Genomic DNA, 16022 nt, shown 5'->3' with positions numbered 1-16022 from the left:
TTAGTTCTCTTTCTCATGTTTTTGAGTACTTTTTATTTCCTTTGACTTCTCCATGCTGAGCACATAGTTGTCATTTGGTAAATACGCAGCTGACTCAGTCACAGATTAAGGATATAGGGCTTAGGATGCGTGGTGACATGGTAAGGAAGCTAACGAATGAGTTGCCCTAAGGGAGAACACCCCATTCAAGCACCCCTGGGATGGCGTCTTTCCTGGGAACTTGCTTGCTTTACGAGCAGGGTGGAAGCACCAGACTGGAGAAAATGAGTTATCATACACATTGTGAACTCCCATCATCCAAGGTACCACGAAGGAAAGCACAGGCTAAAATTACTGTAACTGAACCATTCTTTATCTTAGATAACAAGACTTGAAGTTGGTGGTGACAGAGAATTCCTGGTTGCTTGGTAATGACTCACTATTCATCTTTCAGACATGGTGAAGGTTTGGCAGAAGCAATGGGCTGTGTGAAAGTCCTGTTAGGATCTGGACCCGCTTTGCTTTGGAAGAATTCACCCTCTGCTCTCATTCTTAAATCCATTCTCAATAGTTAGATGCCGTCTCTAAGATAAAGGTTGGGAAAACATTATAGTTCCCGTTGCCAAAATTCGGGTTAGGTCTTATTTCTCCCTGCTCAGAACTCCTAGTGATTCCCTTTTATCTGCTGAACACAATCAAAATATGGATATGTATCAGGCTGGGTTATGAGATTCTCTCTCTCTCTCTCTCTCTCTCTCTCTCTCTCTCTCTCTCTCTCTCTCTCTCTCTCTCTCTCTCTCTTTTGCCGGTCATGGCCTTGAACTCAAGGCCTGGGCACTGAGCTTCTTTGGTTCAAAGCTAGAGCTCTACCAACTTGAGCCACAGTATCACTTCCAGCTTTTTCTGTTTATGTGATACTGAGGAATTGAACCCAGGGCTTCCTGCATGCTAGGCAAGCACTCTACCACTAAGCCACATTTCCAGCTTCACGTTATGAGATTCTTGACTAGAGAAATAAATCACTAATGACATTGGGGGGGGCGGTACTGCAGGCCTTTGAATAAAGGGTACTAGGATATTACTGTTAGTTGGATGTTATCATGGCAATAGGCACATGCAGACACATTGTGTATTTAAGATGGATGGTGATGATGTTTGTAACTTACATTTCATTCATTCACAGAAAAACCAAAAAAAATCTTTTTATAGAGAAAAAAGATAAGCTAAATGTGGCATGTCATTAACTTAGGTTCGGATACAGTTGATCCCTGCTCCCTCTGAGGTGTGGATGGGTAAATTTCCTTCAAGTAACTAAGTAGGAGAATCTTGTGCATGCTATGGGGTTGAGTGCTGAAGATGATTGGAAATTATGACTTTTGTTTCTCAATATCAAACTATACGCACTATATCCAATCACATGGCATTCATAGGGCCATACAGTTTGGCTCAAAACAAAATAATTTTGGATGTGAATAATGAGTACAGTGGTGTTTGCTGCACTTCTCTTTCAATTTTGTAAATATCTAAAAGTTTCCGTTAAAAAAAAAGTAGGGTAGTGTCTCAGGAAGTTAATCCTAGAATTACATTCTGAAGGATATATGTCTCAAAGAAGTGAAAGCAATGGCTCCAACAGGTATTTACATTCTGATGCTACAGCAGCATTATTCACAATAAACAAAAGATGAAAGCAGCTTATGTGTCTATTGGTGGACAAGTAGATAAACAAATTGGTGTGTATGCATGTGTAATACGAGATATTACTGTATTATTGTAATATGCTATATGATATAATAACATGTTGTATAAAATACATGATAAAATATTATTTATTTTGTTATCCTTAAGTAGTTGTACAAAGGACTTGTACACTTAACAAAGCATCTTATGCGTACAGCTCACCTTGATCAAGGTAGAATATTATTTAGACTTGAAAAGCAGGAAGCTTTGAGGTATGCTATAATCTTGCAAATACTCTTTTAAATGTAATAAGCCAATCACAAAAGGGCAGATTCTATACTTATATGTAGTAGCTAGGATAGTCAAAATGACAGGCATAAAGTAGCATGATGGCTACCATGGTCTGGGGAGGGCGCATAGGAACTCAGTGTTTGGTGAGATCCATTTTTCTGTTTGACAAGATGAACAAGTTCAAGCGATAGAGGCAGTGACAGCCGCACAGAGGTAGGATGTCTTTAATGCCACACCTAACAATGGTCAAAATGGTCACTTGTATGTCATTAAAGAGTTGAAAGAAAGAAACTAAGCATATAAACAAAAGGCCTTGGCCTGATCTGCAGGACCATCTTGGCTTTCCTGAGGCTCCTGCCTAGGTCTTACCACGCACACACCCTTTTTCTTACTGGCCTGCCTCCTAAATCTCTGCCCCCCCACCCCTCTCTCCTATTTTCTACTTATAAAATGTCATTCTGTTTTCCAGTCAAACTTCAATATCGTTATTCTCCCAACCAGATTCTTTTTCTCTCTTGCCGCCTCCATATTGTCCACAGTCTCTGCAAATGCTTGCTTGCTGTTCAAAACAAGTGTTCAGACTGAGCATGCTGTGTACAGAGATCATCTGAGATTCCCTTCAGACACAGAGTAGCATAAATTATCTTTTGAGGAAATGTGAACATTGGAAAGGTTATGGGTCACATGGGATTGAGAGCTAAAGGTCAGAGCCAGAAAATTACATTCCTCCCTTCAACCCTAAACTACACACACACACACACACACACACACACACACACACACACACATTCACTCACTCACACACACACACACACACACACACACACACACACACACACACACACACACACACACACATTTTGCATCATTAAGACCCCACTAGGATATCAGCCAGGCCTATTAGGCTAGAGATGAGGTCAACTTTCTCTGGAGAGGGAAAAGATCTCACAGTAAGAAAAAAAAGAATCACTTGGTTCTATGTAGGAGTGGACCCCCCTAAAACCACAGTACTGGTGTTTTTCTGTGTGTGAAGAAGACATAGTTCAAGAAAACATAAACCATCAGAAAATTTGTCACAAGATAGAGGTATGAATCAAGCAATAGAGTATCTGCATAGCCAGCATGAGACCCTGAGTTCAAACCTCACTATTGCTTTGTCTCATCCCCAAAAGCCTTGTCAATTAGGGACAGAAGCCATCAAAATATGTACCTAAAGCTCATGGCCCACAGTGCATGTGAAAAAGAGCATGCCCCAAACTAAAAAGAGAGCCCAGGAAGGGCTCAAAGAGCCCAAAGAAGGCTAGTTGGGCACAGAGGGAGAAATGATGATTTACTGTTTAACATAATTTTGCCTTGCTTTCTCTCTTTTACTCCTTTAAAGCCTAAATGATCCTTCTTCTCTCTCTCTACTACCCTCCCTTCCTCTTTCCCCTTTTCTCTGGATTTTAGTGTTTGATGGCCCCTTAGTAGTAATTGCTTGGGCTAGAACAAGACGTTCCCAGCATGCACTGGTCTACCTTCCATCACATACTGCTCACTTCCAAAAGCAGCTGTTAGTGTTCAAAGAAAGAAGATAGTCTCTCTTTAGCGCCCAGGCAGATCTGTCAGGTGCGCATGCCCTCTTCTGAAAGACTGAGGCCAATGGAAGTATCCTCCCCTCCCCAAAGCCAGAGCCTCTGAATAATTCCCTGTTCATCTCTAAAGCTTTTCCTTGTAAAGCTTCTCTGCCTAGATTCATTTAAACATCTCCCAACGATTAATGCTTTTGACACTGATCAAGGACAATTTTGAAAGTAGAGAGGATTGTCACTCCATTGATGACTTTGACAGCATGGTGCTGCCTAGTGACAGCTGGTATAATTGGTGCGCTAGTGTGTTATTATTGGCTAATCAGAGATTTTAAGATCAGAGGAACATCAGGGCCTCCCACACCCATCAATCTTCCCATGTTCTAAGTGGTAAATACATCACAGCTATCACTGCTGGGTTTTTTACTATACTATATTAAGTTGTGTTCAGATGTACTCCCATTTTTTTCCATTTTTTAAGCTATATTAATGGAAGTCGGGTCCTGGATATAACCCAGCTCCCAAACAATTTTACTAGTAAGACCACTCTAAGGTCTAGAAGGCACTCTTAGAAGAGCGAATATGCCTCATTCTTGGTGGCAAGCTGGTAATACAGAAACGGATTCTTATCATTTGAAGTCACATGTTACCCCCACATAATTGACAGAGGAGAGCCCAGAATAGTAGCACATTTTTCTTTTACTATGAATCGAATGTGAACACGGTGGTGTCAGGATAAAGTGAGAAACTTGCTGGTAGGTTCCTGCTGGCTAGAGTCTAGGCTGATGAGTTTCTTCTTCCTTCCAGTTTAAGGTAACACAGTTAGACTCCCCGCTCCTAGGCCCTGTTGACCCCAACGCTGGTGAAACTATGTGAACACTGCTGGACCTTGGAACTTTTGAAATCTTATGCTGCCAAGAACAAGGGATAAGTTAGCCTTTGGGCTGGCCTAGAACACACAAGTTTACAAAAGGGCTGTTATGTAACATCTGCAATTCATTATGAAATCTCAGAAAGCTCAAGGTGTTCAATTTGAGTATCTGTTAATTCATGTAGATCGCAGGAAAGAAAGGTAAGTCTCCCTGACCAGTCCTGAAATCAGCCGCAAATGGGTTGTAACATTTCCAGCATGGGGAAACTTCCCAGCAGCAATGGGGTTGGGGCACAGAATGATGAATGCTCACCACCCATCAAACAGCTGGCAGGAAATATTAATGTCCACCTGAAGTGGCTGTCGTCCTAGTCCCTTTCTAAGAAACTCTTCTACCACTTTGAGGATGCCATAGCGTGAGGCCAATGGAAGTGTCTTCTTTTTTTAAGTTTTTATTTTCTTGTGAAGATGCTGTGCAGAAGGATTACCGCTGCAGGAGGAAGGTCATGAGTACATCTCTTGTCCAGCGCTGTTGCCCCCTCCTTTGCTGTTCTCCCACGATCCCTTCCCTCTCCCACCTGCCTCACTCCTCCTGTAGAACTGACTTCTGACTAGCAGGAGAGCGCACAGTAAAGTAACCTCAGGTAGAAGAAACAATTCATTCCCCTCCATGTTGTTTAAGAGATCAGGCTGAATCAATTAAAATGAGAAAAGTAGATCAATTTCCAGTGAGTTCATGGCAGACCACATGGACATACTGAGTGATGGTATTTTTATAGCAGAATATATATATATATATATAATATATATAATATATAAATAAAATTTATCTCAGGCAAACATCTCAAGTGGAAGCCTGGCCATTCTAGATAAGTCCTCATGGAGTTCACAGTCTGACCTGGCTTGTTCTGGGTCTAGAGGAGCCCAGGACACACCTGAGCTGCTTCTTGCTGACCTCCAGGAACCTTCAAGTTACCCAATAGCACACTTGAGCCAGACCAAGTATACCTGGTGAAGACTGCAACTTCCCGGAAGATGTCCCATTTGGTCATTTAGTACACCTCAGTGGACACAGTCCTCTACCCGAGTCGGCTGGTGGATAGACAGCTGCAAGAGAGCGTTGCTTGGTGGCAGGAGCAAGCTGCCCTGCGGTGGGGGAAGACGCAGACGAGGAGCAGGAGATGAGAGAGCAGGCTTCCTGCAGAAAGCAGGCCTGGCCAGCGAGGACCAAGGGGGGAGGGTGGGGGGGGAGGGAGAACCCGTGTGCGTTTTGGGTTATGCGACAGAAGAACAGAGCAAGAGTGGGCGGCTGGGAGGACCAGAAACAGAACCGTTGTGGGTGCAGCATGTGGTGACAGAAGGCAAGTGTGAGGCCTCGGAGCCGCAGCAGGCGGTGGGTGGCGGGCAGAGGGGGCCACACACTGCGCGGCAGAAATGGGGCTTGCAGACACTGAAGGTGGAGTGGCTTCCCTTTATTAAGAGGAGCCTGCTAAATCTAACTTCTCGGCATGAGACCCTCCTCAAAGTCCTTGACTGTGGGAGACAAGGTGGGCTTTGGTGGTTGGGGGGGGGGGCAATCCGTCTGCCCTGACATACCTTGTACAGAGGGACAAAGTGACATTCTGGAATTTACCTCTGACCTATTTTGATGAAATAACAGTAAAAGTGGGATCCCCGTGAACTTGGAAGCAAGAGGAGACTTTCTTCCCGATTCCAAACTCTCAAAATCTTCATTTCCTCAGTGATAAAAAATAACAACACACGCCTGTCTTATGGGTTGCTGTGAACATGAGCTCAGAGTGCACATAGTAGGTGCTCTGTATTGCAATAGAATTATTATCTACATTTCTGTCCATTGTAACATTCCAGGGTTTATGAATTCTGCCAAACCTCATAGTTTTATCTTTCTCCAAAGCAAGATGCCCTGGCATGGCATGTCAAATCCATCGGTGCCAAGCCTGCCCAGGTCATCACTAGAGTGGTGTCATGTTACACAAATTGAGCCCTAAAGGGCAACACACCCTCCCAGAAGAACTGATAGATTCCGACTCAGGCTAAGACCTTCACTTCTTTCCACTGGGATTTTGGAATTGGGGAAGATATGAACAATGGAGCTGAGCACTTGAACACGAGTCCAGGAGAGGACACCTGTATCCCAGTGCCTCAGGGACAGTCCTGGTTCCTGCACTTACCTGAAGGAGGGCTTCAGCATCCTCTTGTTTACATCATTAGCCTGAGCTGACTTTACATGATTAGCCTGAGCAAACAAAGGATAGGCCAATGATGACAAGTGCAGATGCATAATCACATACTTTGGAAAGAAGCTCCACAGCTTGGGTGAAGGTGTCTGAGTATTCAGGAATTTCCCACTGAATGGTTAAAACCCAAGAATTCAAAACTTCATGTAGTGAGGTCAAGGGGAGGGAGCTCCACAGAGAACCAAAGCAGCACTTCATCAGATCCGAGGCAGGGCAGAGCGCAAAGTTCTTGGAGCGCATCTCAATTGCTCTGGCTTCTCCCATCGTCTGGAGTCCAGGGAATGGTGTGGAAGATCCTGCCAAGTCCCCAAACGACCCTTTGTACTAGAATGCCACCGATAAGCACATAAGATTTTTAATAGAGTCATTACCCAGGAGGGAAGGAACTGAAGGAGGAAATGGGGAGCACTAATTAAATCCATGACATTCCAGAGCCCCAGAGACTAAGGGCAACTTCTGCTCCTCAAAAATCTCTATGGTTTTTAGAGGCCTTCTGCTAATGGGACTCAAGGTTTCTGGTCTTCTAACTCTGATGAGTGGATATAGAGAGTTGATGAAAGGCAGAAGGATGCTAGAGGCTCACAGAAAATCTAGTTGTCAGATAATGTAATGAGTTCAAAGGAAATTGCGGGGGGGGAATCCTTTTTGTCATACAACTAAACTCAGGTAGGGTCAAATGAGAAGTTGGAATCATTTTTAAAAATAGGATGGTATCCCATTTTTGTCCATTTTTTAAAAAAATCAAAGCTCTTTTTTTAAAAAGGAAAATTATTTTTGAAACAGAGTATCACTATGTAGGCTGGAACTCATCATCTTTTGGCGTCTGCCTCCTGAGTTCTGGGATTACAGGGATGCATGCCGAGTTGTTCTTCTTACAGCAAGAGAGTGAAGCTGATTCTCTAATAATAGCTGAGCTAGAGAGCCCAGGCTAGGGCTGATTAAGACCAACCTCTGGCCAAGGATAACAGGAAAAGTTCTAAGAGTGTATACAGCATCTATGGCTTACAACCTGGCTGAGAATAAGGAAGAGGGGAAAGACATGATTGACCTGGTAACAGAAAAGACTATACAAAACTGTCTGCTTACAGTTACTTGAGCACTAATGGTATGTCTTGGGGGCCTAGAAGTTTTAGAGGTTTTTTTTTTTTCATTACTTGTTTAAGGTATGAATTACTTGTAGAGTGTAAGATTATATATAGGGCTGGGAAGGTGGCTCAGTGGTAGAGCGCTTGCCTTGCATGCATGAGGCCCTGACTTCGATTCCTGAGCACTACATAAGCAGAAAAAAAAAAGCCGGAAGTGGAACTGTGGCTGAAGTGGTAGAGCGCTAGTCTTGAGCTGAAGAACTGAGGGACAGCGCCCAGGCCCAGAGTTCAGGCCCCACGACCCAACCCCCCCCCCAAAAAAAAGATTATATATAATGTCTTACAAATTTTTAAAGAAGGTGTATATATTTATAAAAAAGTTCAAATGAAGGGTAAACCAAAGGAGGAGGCTGCAATGCTTGGTAAGAAATGTACACATTATCCTGTCCATGTAATTGTAACCCCTCTGTACAGTATGTTCACAAATAAAATTAAATTAAATTAAAAAAAAAAGTTCAAATGGCTGAGTTTTGTGAAGGCTCTCTGCAAATCTTGATTGTGCTTAAAGAAACAAAGCCAGTCCACTACTAGAAGCCATTTTTATAGCTGGACCATAATGATGTATGTACAGCATCTCCAACTTTAAGGGCTAGTGATATAATATTTCAGTAATGGACACATTGGATATGCTAAATCTCTGATATAATTAAAAATCCTGAAACAAAATAGTCATACATTTAACTGAAAAGTATGACAAGTAAGAGAAAGTCTTTTGGTGGAAAAGAATTAGAATATCTTTGTAATACACACATACACACACACATATACTTAGGATGGTTACTTGGAACAAAAGATATATCTTGGACTTAATTTTAAATTCAGGGACTCATACCAAACTTGAAAAGAAATTTTAGGTTATCTGGGAACATAGAAATGTGGAAAATAGCGATACAAGGAATTAGCATGCTCCATAAGATAAAGAAGAGAAATGATGTGTGGTGGATTTTCATGCTACATCAATTATGAAAATACGAAAGCAGAAGTTGCAGAACCGGGGTCTCTGAAAACATTTCATAACGTCAGAGACCTAAAGGGGTGGGGTGCGGCCAAGGGGGAGAGGTAGACAAATGAAGAGAAGTCAGAGAGAAGGCAGTCAGGAATTAACAAGAGTGAGAATGGTGAAGGGGCTGGCACTGATCAAGGTGTATTAATAAACTGCTTTGTTAAGTGGCAACCCCTGTTATAAAAAAGATTACAAAAAATAACTTAAAAAATATAGAGTAATCCTAGCTGCTTAGGAGGCTGAGATCTAAGGATCATGGTTTCAAATCTGTGAGACTCTTCCCTCCAATAAAAAGTACTCAGTAGAAGCCAGAAGTGGCGCTGTGGTTCAAGTGGTAGAGCACTAGCCTTGAGTGCAAAGAAGTTCAGGAACAGTACCCAGGCCCTGAGTTCAAGCCCCAGGACTGGGTGTGGGAGGGTGGGAGACAGAGAGATGGGCATCTGTGCTGGCCAACAGTATCTTCCACATGTTAAAAGAGAAGTCATTCTGGAGCAATGATTCAATTCCAGTGTGAACTCAAGGAAGAGAGGGCACTGGCAGCCACTAAGGAAATAAAGGTTGGACTGAGGCCTCCTGTCTTGACACTAGTGTCTGGACAGCTCAGGGTTTGCTGATGGGAGGGGCAGGAGGATGGGCCAATGATGGGGAAGATTCCTCCTGTAGTTTCACAGGGGTAGACAATGCTGTGACGTTGACAAGACCCTCTAACAACACAAAGGAACTCAGCACTCTGCTGAGACCAAGTCTTGAGCAGTGAGCACCAGGAGCTTTCTTTTCAAATTGAATCACTTATCTAGTGAGAAAGGCTAGGCTTCCTCTGGAAGGCCCCACTCAGTGGATTAGTTGTTTTCTTCTTTGTTTGTACATGTTTCACTACTCATAAAGTGACTCTTTTTCAAAATACTCTTTTCTTTAATGGCTGATGAAAGAAAACCAATGGTTAAGGGTGGGAATAGATGCAAAAATTGAGAAAGTGGCATTTTATATACAGTAAAAAGAATGTTGCACCTGGCAGCAGACATGTGAAATAAGCAAGTTCATGTCCTTAGACTAGGGAAATTAGGAATTATATGCAGGAGTGTTCCAGCAAATGTAAAAACTGGAATTTAGGGGAGGACCTTAATAATACAGCGATTAAATAGTTAAAGTTCTTGGGACCTGTGCTTTAGGAACCACACCAGATTCTCAGACCCATTAGGGCAGACTTTGCCTGGTACTTTACAGAATTCCTATGTCTAGAAGGAAGCCTGGTATATAGGAGGTTGAAAACAGCCCACTGCCAAGAAGCATCGTGTAATAGGAAGCCTTTGGACAATTGTATGTAGAGGATTGACATGATTTCAGTCTTAAAAGGCCTATCTGCCCTATGGAGGGAAGATGGCAGGAGGGGCATGGGCAGGGAAGGTAGACTGGTCTTCCTTTGAAGAACATTCCTACAATTTGTCGTGTGAGAGATCAAAGTGGTCCAAATTTGTGGTTATCAATTGGCTTAAGATTAATTGGAGATTGGAGCCAAGGAGACAAATTGAGGAGAGAGGTCCGGCATAATTTTGACAACAGGATTGCCATTTATTGAGAATGAGGAGAAAGAATTTGGTTCATTTAGGACATGTGAAGTTTGAGGAAATAGCAGACCTGGTGGAGATGGCTTAGACACCCAGGAAATTTAATAGAGTGTCTGCATCTGGAAGTCAAGCAGGTGTGAAGAGCTAGATATTTAAGTCTAGGCCAGAAAACAAAATAAACAAAAGCCCAAATGTCTGAGGGTAAAAGCATTCAGTTCTCTTTAGTTAAAAGAGTTATAATGTATTTTACTTGCTGACAAAAAGGGGAATCTGAATTGTTATTGTCCTGACATGGAACCCCCTTCCTATGACCCTAATTACACAAAACCTCAAAGAAATATTTAAGAGGTTTTTACTGTGATTTTTTTAATGTAGGAAATGCTGGCTACTTTGTTCAATGTCCTAATCAGATAAGGTTGAAGGATATCTGAAAAAGAAGGAAAACAAACTTTTAAGCAGGAATTGTTCAAACAAACATTCGAAGTTCGGCAAAGAAAAGGGAAGGAAATAAAAAATGGAAGTTGCTTTTTCTGAGGAAGAAAAATTCCATGCAACACTTCGCTCTGACTAACCAGGTGTGGTGTGGGGAAATCAAATTGAAATTACTTCTTCTTCACTACTACTACAAGGAAAGAGCCTACATCTTTATTTAAAACAGTAGGCTGGAACTGTCACTAACTTGGCCTGAAAATCTAGAAGAACTTATATTCGATGACAATTCCTTTGTACAATTACCTAATTAATAACAACAACAACAACAACAACAACAATAAGTGAACAAGGCCATAAAGAAAGTCAGGAGAAGCCATTGCTAACTTAACTACAAGATTCAAATAGGGAAGGGAGGGCACCATCACCAGCTACAGATAAAAGTTCTCAGTCACACTGATGGTCTATGACCCCTGACCTCTGGAAATGACTTGTCCTGGCTTCTATCCTCTCTGGAATATTGTAGGAGAGTGAACAAGCACACCAAAGAAGTACACTGTGTGCTACCACTAAGATGTAGATTGTGTTGTGTTTCTGGGGAGGGAGTGGGAAAGGACAGGGGAGGAACAGCGGTCTCTAGTACCTAACACTCAGAAGCCACAATAGTAGCCACTGTAATCCACACTTGCATGTTTGCTTTCTTCTAGATAGATGTTGGAATCTGAAATTTCCTGATAGAGTGGAAGGTATACATTTCTTTTCAGCAATGATACCTTGTCTCTAAAATGCAAGGAGAGTAATACAATGAGACAATCTCACTTACCACACCATGATCAGCTGAACAGGCTCTAACAGAGCTGAGAAGGATGATGGCCTGTGTGAATGACTGTCTTACAGACCATGATGATGATTAATACATTCAATTAATATTTGACCCAGTTACACACAACAGTGGCAGTGAGAAACAAGAACAAACAGATGGATTTCACTGTTTGAAAGGTGAAGACTACCCTTTATCACATCCTTTACTTTTCTTTTTTTCAGTTTAACCAAAACTCTGGGACTGAATATGGCACAAAATATTTTCAAAAGTACCTAATACATTCTAGCTGAGTAAGATTGTTAAAATATGTATTCTAGTTAGAAAGAGGGGGGAAGCTAATAATGTAAAAAAATGGTACAAATCTCATCCAAATTAGGCAGAACAAAGCAGGAGTTTGAAATATCATTCAAAAGTACAGAAAAGTTCCTATAATTGATCATGAGCAAGATAGAATCTTCTATTCAATTTTTTTCGGAAAGTCTTTGCAAAAAGGGTAGAATATGATTCCAAGATTTAGTTGTTCTGAATGTCTGTTACCAATCGACAACATTTCAATATTTCACATATTTCAATTCTTGCACGTAGTCAACAAGTATTGACAGTATTCAATTTCTTGCTGCCCACTCTCCACTAATCGCTGCAGAACAATAATCATTTCTAAGCTACTGAAGTGCTCAGAACAAATGTCTGTAGATTTTAATCGAGTATTGGCCAAAACACACAGTTGGCCCTAAACATTTTGCTACTGAAATACGCATTCTTCACATTCAACTAAATTTGTCTCTTCCTTCCTCCCGGTTCACTGTCTCCAGTCCCAGGGAAAGCTGCAAGGAAATCAGAATCACTTTCATAACGGACGACTGTTGCTCTTATAAAAGGAAACTTAGGGTATTTTTTTTTAATATGGAAAGGGGACTCTCCAGGTTGGACAGCTGGGATGAAGAAGCAGATACTAAGGGAGCTAGGTGTTCTGTTTGTTCCACTCATACCAACTCCACCAATGCCATGAAGACATATGTTACAAAGACACACGGTGTGTTGCTACACCATCAGTGCTCCTTTGTGTGGTCACCAGATTAGAGTGAGAATAATCTCTTCCTTATGTTGATGATTTAGCTAGGTTTTTCTATTGAGATAAAAAATGTAATGGGTGTAATTTTGGTAAAGACTATCTTTTCCCTCTATAGCTACATATCTAGGTATTTTTCATGACAGTAATACGTGCCTGAATTGACATTAGAGTTGGTGAATACCTCTATAATTCTTTCTTTTATTGTTAGGTGGCTTTCTTTTATAAATACATTCCCTAATCAACTGAGGCTATTTAGTTGTCCTTAAATACAGTTTCTTCCAGAAAAGACAAAAGAATCACTGGCTGAGAGATTTTGAGTAAATGTTAAGGGAAATAAAAGAGGAAATAAATGCTGAGGGTATTACTACTATAAAATACAGACTTGTTGGGGCTCACAAAGATTAACTTTGGTGCCCACAGGACTGCACAGCTCCAGGGTAATCTTGCCTTAGTCCCTGAGCTGGTCCTGTCTGAAATCTTCCAGGCTTAAGGCCAAAAGAGCTCCTCTCTGTGCTGCTCTTCCAGGACCTGCCCCCTCCATCTCTATTCTATGGCTATGAATCTGGCCTCTTCCCTAAGAAAGGGCTTTTTCTTTATACGAGCCTCCCTAAGTTCTAATTAATACAGATGAGCACTGAATTCTAAAAGAATCATAACATGACCATTTCTAAATACACCACTAGAACATGTTCCCCTCTAAGTACGCGGTAATAACCACAGTCTCCAGTAATCAGAAATGTTTAGAGTAACACAGGGGCTCATTTCCTGTGGCTTTCTTAACAAAAAAGGGTAGAGGAACCCCTGGAGTCAAATTAGTTCCCCTGGAGCCCATCATCTACTATAATAAGAAATAGGATGTAACCCTGTGTAGTTCTAACACACACGTTCGTCCTGTCTGCTAAAATCAGCATCATGAAAGGTTTTTTTTTTTTTTTACTATATTTTTAACTCCTTGTCTTTAAAAAGACAAGGTCTCACTTTGACAGCCTCTATGCAGGTGCAGTCAAGATGGATGTAATGGAAGAATTTACCTTTTGCAATTCATGTGGCATGTCAGAATGACCCTGAAATGATGGGGCCAGGATTTGCAGGCTGCAAGTAGTTTCAAAGATGGGCCCCACTGAAATTTTCCCATTGTGTCTAAACCTATCAAAAGCATAAAATTAGAGGCATGATTTACTCCTGTTCATTATTAAAATCACAGGGACCCTCCCCCATGGTATAGCCCTTGCTTTCACTGTATTTGATGTTGGTATGATTTGTGGAGGGGAAGGGAAAAACCCCTTTGCAACAATGGACCCATTGCAACAATGAGATGTACAAATCGTTACATTGAAAATGAACTTTACAACTTTGGTGGGGGGGGGAGGATTGGGGGGATTGGGGGGGTGGGGGAAGGATGGGAAGGGATGGGAAGGGGAAACAAAGGAGGAGGCTACAATGCTTGATAAGAAATGTACTCATTATCTTGCCCATGTAATTGTAACTCCTCTGTACAGTATTTTCACAATAAAAAATAAAATAAAATAAAATAAAATAAAATAAAATCACAGGGAGATGGAACAGTATTGAAGTGATTTTAAAGCACAAATGAGGCTGGATGCTAATGGTTCATGCCTGTAATCCTAGCTACTCAGGAGACTGAGATCTGAGGATCATGGTTTGAAGTCAGCCCAGGCAGGAAAGTCCATGGCATGACTCCTCTTGCCAATTAACCACTAGAAACTGGAAGTGGAGATGTGGCTTAGTGTAAGTACATCACCCACCTTGAGTTTTTAAAAAAAAAAAGCTCAGGGACAGTGCCTAGGGCCCAAGTTACTGGAAAAAAAAATTTTTTTTAATGAACAAATGAGCCGGGCACTGGTGGCTCACTCCTGTAATCCTAGCTACTCCTGAGGCTGAGATCTGCAGATCACAGTTCAAAAGCCTAGGCAGGAAAGTCTATGAGACTCATTTCCAACGAACCACCAGAAAACCAGAAGTGATGCTGTGGCTCAAGTGGTAGAGCACTCACCCTGAGCTGAAGAGCTGAGGGACAGCGCCCAGGCTCAGGGTTCAAGCCCCATGATCAACAAAAATGAAAGCAAATAATCATGCTCAACATCTAGTACATAAAGTAAGAGACCAATCTGTCCACCATGTCTGTAAGATCTTAAAGGGAAAGTATCTGTCAGTATCCAATGGCACATTAAATTATGAACAAAGAAACAGCATGGAAATTTTAAGACAGACTCTCAAATCTAAGCCATGGGATCTGGGGACTCAGATCTTAAGACAAATACAAAGTGCATACTGAATAGGATTTGGGCCCTGGGATTCTGCACCTGTAGCTAGTGCACCGCCACTGTGAGGAATCTATGGAAAGTGTCTACTAATGAGCTAATCTATCAGATGAAATGTTTACAGATTTAGTTCAAATATCAGAGATTAATCTGGAGTCCCAGTGAGAAATTCGCCTACAAAAAGTAAACACCGGCGTAAAATAGAGTGACAAGTTGTCTGGTAAAGAAAGTTCCGTGGGTGCCTAAGTAATTGTCACACAGGATGGTACGTGTGGACAACTTGGGAAGACACAATTGCATAAGCAGGAGAGGCTCTGACACTTCCCACATTAAGGGTTTCTTTTTGTGTATGTGTGTTCGTACCATGACTTCAACTCAGGGCCTCAGTCTCATTGGGCTTGCTGGCTGGCAGGCTCTCTACCACTTGAGCCATGCTTCCAGTCTACATTAAGGCTTTCTAATCTATGCCACTGAGCTCCCCCCTCCATATTCTCCTCATGGCCCACTCTCTTCCATTCGTTCTCACTCGCTTACCTGTGCTTCTCTCCAGTGAATGCTTATGGAAAGAAGAGGTAAGAAGGTAGTTTGGAACTATAGCTATGGACTGCCTGTCTGGGTGGATGAGTCTACCCATCATGTTTTTAGAGTACTTAGCCTTTGAGGTTCCTAGCACCCAGAAGTACCAAGAAATCATCTGATAGATGCCACACATCTACCCTAAAAACCACAGGCTACAGATGGAATCCCATGCTAATGCAGATTTTAAATTAAGAACCCATATTGCACAGAACCTTAACACCAAGGGATTATGAAGGAGGTACGGATCCTGCACATTTATAATCTTGGGCTTCACACCAAAAATACCAGAAAGGATTTATGCCCACTTTGGTGACTGAGCTCAGGGTTTTCCTTCTCAGCTATAAAACAGCTCTGGACTTTCTCTCCATAGCTATTTTTTAGGCACAAAATGGGAGGAGAGAGTCCTTTAAATATCACAGCCATTGTATTATTATTTGGTCATAGAAAAAAGAATGGAATCCTGTCCTTTGCAACAAAAAT

The 16022-nt window shown here is 41.8% G+C and overlaps 1 protein-coding gene across 1 annotated transcript in view; it reads right to left on the bottom strand.

The window, feature by feature from the left end:
- Tmem178b (transmembrane protein 178B) overlaps positions 1-16022 on the bottom strand; it is a 379241-nt gene that overhangs the window by 80246 nt on the left and 282973 nt on the right. The gene's annotated exons all lie outside the window — the stretch shown is intronic.

Source organism: Dipodomys merriami, unplaced genomic scaffold (genome assembly GCF_024711535.1).
Source record: "Dipodomys merriami isolate MVZ:Mamm:240054 unplaced genomic scaffold, mDipMer1.0.p SCAF_5, whole genome shotgun sequence".
NCBI lineage: Eukaryota > Metazoa > Chordata > Mammalia > Rodentia > Heteromyidae > Dipodomys > Dipodomys merriami.
The sequence above is the reverse complement of the archived record's forward strand: the minus strand, read 5'-3'. Positions and strand labels throughout refer to the sequence as shown.